Genomic DNA, 9,579 nt, shown 5'->3' with positions numbered 1-9,579 from the left:
AGGTTCCACACTAATAGGACAACAGCATTAGTACTATACTATAACAGTACTGTTACCAAGAGGTTCCACACTAATAGGACAACAGCATTAGTACTATACTATAACAGTACTGTTACCAAGAGGTTCCCCACTAATAGGACAACAGCATTAGTACTATACTATAACAGTACTGTTACCAAGAGGTTCCACACTAATAGGACAACAGCATTAGTACTATACTATAACAGTACTGTTACCAAGAGGTTCCACACTAATAGGACAACAGCATTAGTACTATACTATAACAGTACTGTTACCAAGAGGTTCCCCACTAATAGGACAACAGCATTAGTACTATACTATAACAGTACTGTTACCAAGAGGTTCCACACTAATAGGACAACAGCATTAGTACTATACTATAACAGTACTGTTACCAAGAGGTTCCACACTAATAGGACAACAGCATTAGTACTATACTATAACAGGACTGTTACCAAGAGGTTCCACACTAATAGGACAACAACATTAGTACTATACTATAACAGTACTGTTACCAAGAGGTTCCCCACTAATAGGACAACAGTAGTACTATACTATAACAGGACTGTTACCAAGAGGTTCCCCACTAATAGGACAACAGTAGTACTATACTATAACAGTACTGTTACCAAGAGGTTCCACACTAATAGGACAACAACATTAGTACTATACTATAACAGTACTGTTACCAAGAGGTTCCCCACTAATAGGACAACAGTAGTACTATACTATAACAGTACTGTTACCAAGAGGTTCCCCACTAATAGGACAACAGTAGTACTATACTATAACAGGACTGTTACCAAGAGGTTCCCCACTAATAGGACAACAGCATTAGTACTATACTATAACAGTACTGTTACCAAGAGGTTCCCCACTAATAGGACAACAGCATTAGTACTATACTATAACAGTACTGTTACCAAGAGGTTCCCCACTAATAGGACAACAGCATTAGTACTATACTATAACAGTACTGTTACCAAGAGGTTCCCCACTAATAGGACAACAGCATTAGTACTATACTATAACAGGACTGTTACCAAGAGGTTCCCCACTAATAGGACAACAGCATTAGTACTATACTATAACAGTACTGTTACCAAGAGGTTCCACACTAATAGGACAACAGCATTAGTACTTTACTATAACAGTACTGTTACCAAGAGGTTCCCCACTAATAGGACAACAGCATTAGTACTATACTATAACAGTACTGTTACCAAGAGGTTCCCCACTAATAGGACAACAGCATTAGTACTTTACTATAACAGTACTGTTACCAAGAGGTTCCCCACTAATAGGACAACAGCATTAGTACTATACTATAACAGTACTGTTACCAAGAGGTTCCCCACTAATAGGACAACAGCATTAGTACTATACTATAACAGTACTGTTACCAAGAGGTTCCACACTAATAGGACAACAGCATTAGTACTATACTATAACAGTACTGTTACCAAGAGGTTCCCCACTAATAGGACAACAGCATTAGTACTATACTATAACAGTACTGTTACCAAGAGGTTCCCCACTAATAGGACAACAGCATTAGTACTTTACTATAACAGTACTGTTACCAAGGGGTTCCCCACTAATAGGACAACAGCATTAGTACTATACTATAACAGTACTGTTACCAAGAGGTTCCCCACTAATAGGACAACAGCATTAGTACTATACTATAACAGGACTGTTACCAAGAGGTTCCACACTAATAGGACAACAGCATTAGTACTATACTATAACAGTACTGTTACCAAGAGGTTCCACACTAATAGGACAACAGCATTAGTACTTTACTATAACAGTACTGTTACCAAGGGGTTCCCCACTAATAGGACAACAGCATTAGTACTATACTATAACAGTACTGTTACCAAGAGGTTCCCCACTAATAGGACAACAGCATTAGTACTATACTATAACAGGACTGTTACCAAGAGGTTCCACACTAATAGGACAACAGCATTAGTACTATACTATAACAGTACTGTTACCAAGAGGTTCCACACTAATAGGACAACAGCATTAGTACTATACTATAACAGTACTGTTACCAAGAGGTTCCACACTAATAGGACAACAGCATTAGTACTATACTATAACAGTACTGTTACCAAGAGGTTCCCCACTAATAGGACAACAGCATTAGTACTATACTATAACAGTACTGTTACCAAGAGGTTCCCCACTAATAGGACAACAGCATTAGTACTTTACTATAACAGTACTGTTACCAAGAGGTTCCCCACTAATAGGACAACAGCATTAGTACTATACTATAACAGTACTGTTACCAAGAGGTTCCCCACTAATAGGACAACAGCATTAGTACTATACTATAACAGTACTGTTACCAAGAGGTTCCCCACTAATAGGACAACAGCATTAGTACTTTACTATAACAGGACTGTTACCAAGAGGTTCCACACTAATAGGACAACAGCATTAGTACTATACTATAACAGTACTGTTACCAAGAGGTTCCACACTAATAGGACAACAGCATTAGTACTATACTATAACAGTACTGTTACCAAGAGGTTCCACACTAATAGGACAACAGCATTAGTACTATACTATAACAGTACTGTTACCAAGAGGTTCCACACTAATAGGACAACAGCATTAGTACTATACTATAACAGTACTGTTACCAAGAGGTTCCACACTAATAGGACAACAGCATTAGTACTATACTATAACAGTACTGTTACCAAGAGGTTCCACACTAATAGGACAACAGCATTAGTACTATACTATAACAGTACTGTTACCAAGAGGTTCCACACTAATAGGACAACAGCATTAGTACTATACTATAACAGTACTGTTACCAAGAGGTTCCACACTAATAGGACAACAGCATTAGTACTATACTATAACAGTACTGTTACCAAGAGGTTCCACACTAATAGGACAACAGCATTAGTACTATACTATAACAGTACTGTTACCAAGAGGTTCCACACTAATAGGACAACAGCATTAGTACTATACTATAACAGTACTGTTACCAAGAGGTTCCCCACTAATAGGACAACAGCATTAGTACTATACTATAACAGTACTGTTACCAAGAGGTTCCCCACTAATAGGACAACAGCATTAGTACTATACTATAACAGTACTGTTACCAAGAGGTTCCCCACTAATAGGACAACAGCATTAGTACTATACTATAACAGTACTGTTACCAAGAGGTTCCCCACTAATAGGACAACATTAGTACTATACTATAACAGTACTGTTACCAAGAGATTCCCCACTAATAGGACAACAGCATTAGTACTATACTATAACAGTACTGTTACCAAGAGGTTCCACACTAATAGGACAACATCATTAGTACTATACTATAACAGTACTGTTACCAAGAGGTTCCACACTAATAGGACAACAGCATTAGTACTATACTATAACAGTACTGTTACCAAGAGGTTCCACACTAATAGGACAACAGCATTAGTACTATACTATAACAGTACTGTTACCAAGAGGTTCCACACTAATAGGACAACAGCATTAGTACTATACTATAACAGGACTGTTACCAAGAGGTTCCCCACTAATAGGACAACAGCATTAGTACTATACTATAACAGTACTGTTACCAAGAGGTTCCACACTAATAGGACAACAGCATTAGTACTATACTATAACAGTACTGTTACCAAGAGGTTCCACACTAATAGGACAACAGCATTAGTACTATACTATAACAGTACTGTTACCAAGAGGTTCCACACTAATAGGACAACAGCATTAGTACTATACTATAACAGTACTGTTACCAAGAGGTTCCACACTAATAGGACAACAGCATTAGTACTATACTATAACAGGACTGTTACCAAGAGGTTCCACACTAATAGGACAACATCTATAACAGTACTGTTACCAAGAGGTTCCACACTAATAGGACAACAGCATTAGTACTATACTATAACAGTACTGTTACCAAGAGGTTCCACACTAATAGGACAACAGCATTAGTCCTATACTATAACAGTACTGTTACCAAGAGGTTCCACACTAATAGGACAACAGCATTAGTCCTATACTATAACAGTATCTGCTACAAAAATATCACATTCAAACTACAGTATAAATACAGTACATATTTCAAACTACAGTATTTTCTCTACCATAAATATTTATAGAAACATAAATAACCAATGAAGTGCCAAGTGCTATAGACTGTAGATGTGTTGTCAAATCAAGTTCCATTTCAAGAGAGGATTGTCCTAAAGCCCAATAGTTACCTAAACTAATCTAAGCTAAATTCTTCCCTCACACAGCAATCCAAACATTTTGTCTGAGGAGGAATATTTGAATAGATGGTGTATTGTTTCAGTTGTATCACATATTTACTCTGTCACTAAAGCAAGAAAAATGACAAGAATTACAGGTATTAACCAAATAAACGGTGTCACGATCGTTGAGAGACGGGTCGGACCAAGGTGCAGCGTGAAAAGCGTACATGTTTATTCACCCAAATAAACATACAAACAAAACAAGAAACAACGTAACGTGACGTCCTCCGGCTAAACACATACAAGCCTAACACGGAACAAGATCCCACAACTAAGGTAGGCAACCAGGCTACTTAAGTATGATCCCCAATCAGAGACAACGAGCGACAGCTGCCTCTGATTGGGAATCACACCCGGCCAAACCTAGAAATACAAAACCTAGATCCTAAACATAGATACACATCACATAGATTTCCAAACCCTGACTCAACAAACAAGAGTTCCATACGTCAGGGCGTGACACTAGGCCATTTACAATCTTTGGTTTTTAGCATGGAAGGACTGTGCCCTATCCATTTGTACATGTTTGGTACAGTTGAAGTCGGAAGTTTACATACACTTAGGTTGGAGTCATTAAAACTTGTTTTTCATCCACTCCACAAATTTCTTATTAACAAATGTATAGTTTTGGCAAGTCGGTTAGGACATCTACTTTGTGCATGACACAAGTAATTTTTCCAACAATTGTTTACAGACAGATTATTTCACTTATATTTCACTGTATCACAATTCCAGTGGGTCAGAAGTTTACATACACTAAGTTGACTGTGCCTTTAAACAGCTTTGAAAATTCCAGAAAATTATGTCATGGATTTAGAAGCTTCTGATAGGCTAATTGACATAATTTGAGTCAATTGGAGGTGTACCTTCAAACTCAGTGCCTCTTTGCTTGACGTCATGGGAAAATCAAAAGAAATCAGCCAAGACCTCAGAAAAAAATGGTAGACCTCCACAAGTCTGGTTCATCCTTGGGAGCAATTTCCAAACGCCTGAAGGTACCATGTTCATCTGTATATCCCGGCCACCGGCGTTTGATGGGACGGCAGCGCGATGTAAGGGATTCCTACTCCAACTGGAGTTGTATTTCTCCAGCATCAGGCCGGCGCCCCGGGAGCGGGAGAAGGTATCCGTCCTCATTTCCTGCCTTTGTGGGAGAGCCCTGGAGTGAGCCAATGCGGTGTGGAACGAGGGAGGTACCGCGTTGGAGGACTACAGGGAGTTTGCTCGCCTCTTTCGGGCCGTTTTCGATCACCCGCCTGAGGGTCGAGAGGAGGGCGAACGACTGGTTAATCTGAGGCAGGGGACGAGGACCGCACAGGTCTACGGGCTGGAGTTCTGGACACTGGAAGCGGGGTCCGGGTGGAACGAGCGGGCCCTGAGCGACCATTTCCGGTGCCACCTAAGGGAGGACATCTGACGGGAGCTAGCCTGCCGGGATGCCATGCTATCGTTCTCCCAACTGGTGGACATGGCCATCCGGCTGGACAATCTGCTAGCAGCCAGAGGACGTCCTGGTAGGGGTCTGCCCGTTCCCACTCCGGACGACTCTGACCCCGAGCAGATGGAGCTGGGGGGAGCCGCCGGTCGAGAGAGCGCAGGAGGACAGCGACAGTGCCACTCTGGTGGCACGAAGGGACAATCCACCTCACGTCAAGGTCAACGTTCTTTTGGGTCTGGAGGCGGTAGGCAGGGTACCCACGCATCACTCCAGGTAACGAACACCCAAACGTGTTCAGAGCCCTTTGCGGCGCACTGTACCTTATCTATCTCCTTTCCCGATCACCTGGTAGTTTCCCAGTGTAAGGCGCTAGTCGATTCAGGCGCAGCCGGGAATTTTATGGACAGGGCATTTGCACGCCATCAAGGTATTTCATTGGTTCCCCTAACCATTCCACTCCCCATCAGAGCACTTGATAGTCGACCATTAGGGTCCAGGTTGGTTAAGGAAGTTACGGTACCAGTCACCATGATTACGCAGGAGACGCATGTTGAGCAGATCACCTTTATGAGTATTGAGTCTCCTGCTTACCCTGTAGTCTTGGGTATCCCGTGGTTAGCCCTTCACAACCCCAATTTCTCATGGCCGCAGAGGGTTCTTACGGGGTGGTCGCGTGAGTGTCCGGATAGGTGTCTAGGTGTTTCCGTTGGTGCGACCACGGTGGAAAGTCCAGACGGTACCCCCACCGTGCGCATTCCCCCCGAATACCATGATCTGGCGCTCGCGTTTTCCAAGACGCAAGCGACTAAATTACCACCTCATCGGGAGGGGGATTGCGCGATAAACCTTCGGGTAGACGCTGTACCTCCCAGGAGTCATGTGTATCCCCTGTCGCAGGCTGAAACGGAGGCTATGGAGACATACGTCACCGAGTCCCTGCGCCAGGGGTATATACAGTGGGGAAAAAAAGTATTTAGTCAGCCACCAATTGTGCAAGTTCTCCCACTTAAAAAGATGAGAGAGGCCTGTAATTTTCATCATAGGTACACGTCAACTATGACAGACAAAATGAGGGAAAAAAATCCAGAAAATCACATTGTAGGATTTTTAATGAATTTATTTGCAAATTATGGTGGAAAATAAGTATTTGGTCAATAACAAAAGTTTCTCAATACTTTGTTATATACCCTTTGTTGGCAATGACACAGGTCAAAAATTTTCTGTAAGTCTTCACAAGGTTTTCACACACTGTTGCTGGTATTTTGGCCCATTCCTCCATGCAGATCTCCTCTAGAGCAGTGATGTTTTGGGGCAGTCGCTGGGCAACACGGACTTTCAACTCCCTCCAAAGATTTTCTATGGGGTTGAGATCTGGAGACTGGCTAGGCCACTCCAGGACCTTGAAATGCTTCTTACGAAGCCACTCCTTCGTTGCCCGGGCGGTGTGTTTGGAATCATTGTCATGCTGAAAGACCCAGCCACGTTTCATCTTCAATGCCCTTGCTGATGGAAGGAGGTTTTCACTCAAAATCTCACGATACATGGCCCCATTCATTCTTTCCTTTACACGGATCAGTCGTCCTGGTCCCTTTGCAGAAAAACAGCCCCAAAGCATGATGTTTCCACCCCCATCATTCACAGTAGGTATGGTGTTATTTGGATACAACTCAGCATTCTTTGTCCTCCAAACACGACGAGTTGAGTTTTTACCAAGAAGTTCTATTTTGGTTTCATCTGACCATATGACATTCTCCCAATCCTCTTCTGGATCATCCAAATGCACTCTAGCAAACTTCAGACGGGCCTGGACATGTACTGGCTTAAGCAGGGGGACACGTCTGGCACTGCAGGATTTGAGTCCCTGGCGGCGTAGTGTGTTACTGATGGTAGGCTTTGTTACTTTGGTCCCAGCTCTCTGCAGGTCATTCACTAGGTCCCCCCGTGTGGTTCTGGGATTTTTGCTCACCATTCTTGTGATCATTTTGACCCCACGGGGTGAGATCTTGCATGGAGTTCCAGATCGAGGGAGATTATCAGTGGTCTTGTATGTCTTCCATTTCCTAATAATTGCTCCCACAGTTGATTTATTCAAACCAAGCTGCTTACCTATTGCAGATTCAGTCTTCCCAGCCTGGTGCAGGTCTACAATTTTGTTTCTGGTGTCCTTTGACAGCTCTTTGGTCTTGGCCATAGTGGAGTTTGGAGTGTGACTGTTTGAGGTTGTGGACAGGTGTCTTTTATACTGATAACAAGTTCAAACAGGTGCCATTAATACAGGTAACGAGTGGAGGACAGAGGAGCCTCTTAAAGAAGTTACAGGTCTGTGAGAGCCAGAAATCTTGCTTGTTTGTAGGTGATAATTTGCAAATAAATTTATTTAAAAAAATAAAATACAATCTCAATTTGTCTGTCATAGTTGACGTGTACCTATGATGAAAATTACAGGCCTCTCTCATCTTTTTAAGTGGGAGAATTTGCACAATTGGTGGCTGACTAAATACTTTTTTTCCCCACTGTACGTCCCTCCACTTCACCCGCCTCCTCTAGTTTCTTTTTTGTGAAGAAGAAAGATGGTGGTTTACGCCCGTGCATTGATTATCGACCACTGAATAATGTGACGGTACGATTTAGGTATCCTCTTCCCCTCATTCCTTCAGTGATTGAGTCAATGCATGGGGTCTGCTTTTTCACCAAATTAGACCTCAGGAGTGCCTACAACCTGTTGCGTATTCAGACAGGGGATGAGTGGAAAACAGCATTCAGCACAACCTCGGGGCATTATGAATACCTGGTGATGCCCTACGGTTTGATGAATGCTCCATCCGTTTTCCAGTCCTTTGTGAACGAGGTGTTTCGGGACATCCTCGTCGATGACATCCTGGTGTATTCCACTACGCGCGCCGAGCATGTGTCCCTGGTTCGCAAGGTACTGGTCCGACTGCTGGAAAATGATCTTTATGCCAAGGCAGAGAAGTGTGAGTTTTTCCAGCAGTCAATCTCCTTCCTCGGATATCGCATTAGCACCACAGGTGTGGAGATGGAGGGAGACCGCATTGCAGCCGTATGTAATTGGCCGACTCCAACCACGGTAAAGGAGGTGCAGCGCTTCCTTGGCTTTGCCAACTACTATCAAAGGTTTATTTGGGGCTTTGGCAAGGTCGCAGCTCCCATTACCTCCTTGTTGAAGGGTGGGCCGTCCCGGCTCCGCTGGTCTGCTGAGGCTGATTTGGCCTTCAGTAGATTGCGGGGTCTGTTCACCTCAGCCCCGGTACTGGCTCACCCCGATCCATCACTACCGTTCGTAGTGGAGGTGGATGCGTCCGAGGTAGGGATAGGAGCTGTCTTATCCCAACGCTCGGGCACTCCACCCAAGCTCCGCCCCTGTGCCTTCTTTTCTAAGAAGCTCAGCTCGGCGAAGCAGAACTACGGCGTTGGTGATCGGGAGCTGCTGGCTGTTGTTCGAGCTTTGACGGTGTGGAGACATTGGCTCGAAGGGGCGAAACACCCTTTCCTCGTCTGGACAGACCACCGTAACCTGGAGTACATTCGGGCAGCGAGGAGGCTGAATCCTCGCCAGGCCAGGTGGGCCCTTCTTTTTCACCCGGTTTGATTTCACACTCTCATACATTCCGGGTATGAAGAACGTGAAGGCAGACGCACTGTCTCGGCTGTATGACACAGAGGAGAGGCCCAGAGACAACACCCCCATACTCCCAGCCTCCTGCATTGTGGCGCCGGTAGTATGGGCGATGGACGCAGATATAGCGCAGGCATTACGCACAGATCCATCTCCACCGC

General features: G+C 43.7%; 1 long non-coding RNA gene across 1 annotated transcript; it reads left to right on the top strand.

Annotated features, from left to right (window-relative positions):
* The first annotated feature begins 3,851 nt into the window (after positions 1–3,851).
* On the top strand, positions 3,852–4,006 carry LOC121555362. Its single transcript, XR_005997890.1, has 2 exons — positions 3,852–3,887; positions 3,935–4,006. It is a non-coding gene; the product is annotated as an uncharacterized LOC121555362 (long non-coding RNA).
* Positions 4,007–9,579: the final 5,573 nt, after the last annotated feature.

This window comes from Coregonus clupeaformis, unplaced genomic scaffold, assembly GCF_020615455.1.
Source record: "Coregonus clupeaformis isolate EN_2021a unplaced genomic scaffold, ASM2061545v1 scaf0368, whole genome shotgun sequence".
NCBI lineage: Eukaryota > Metazoa > Chordata > Actinopteri > Salmoniformes > Salmonidae > Coregonus > Coregonus clupeaformis.
The sequence above is the reverse complement of the archived record's forward strand: the minus strand, read 5'-3'. Positions and strand labels throughout refer to the sequence as shown.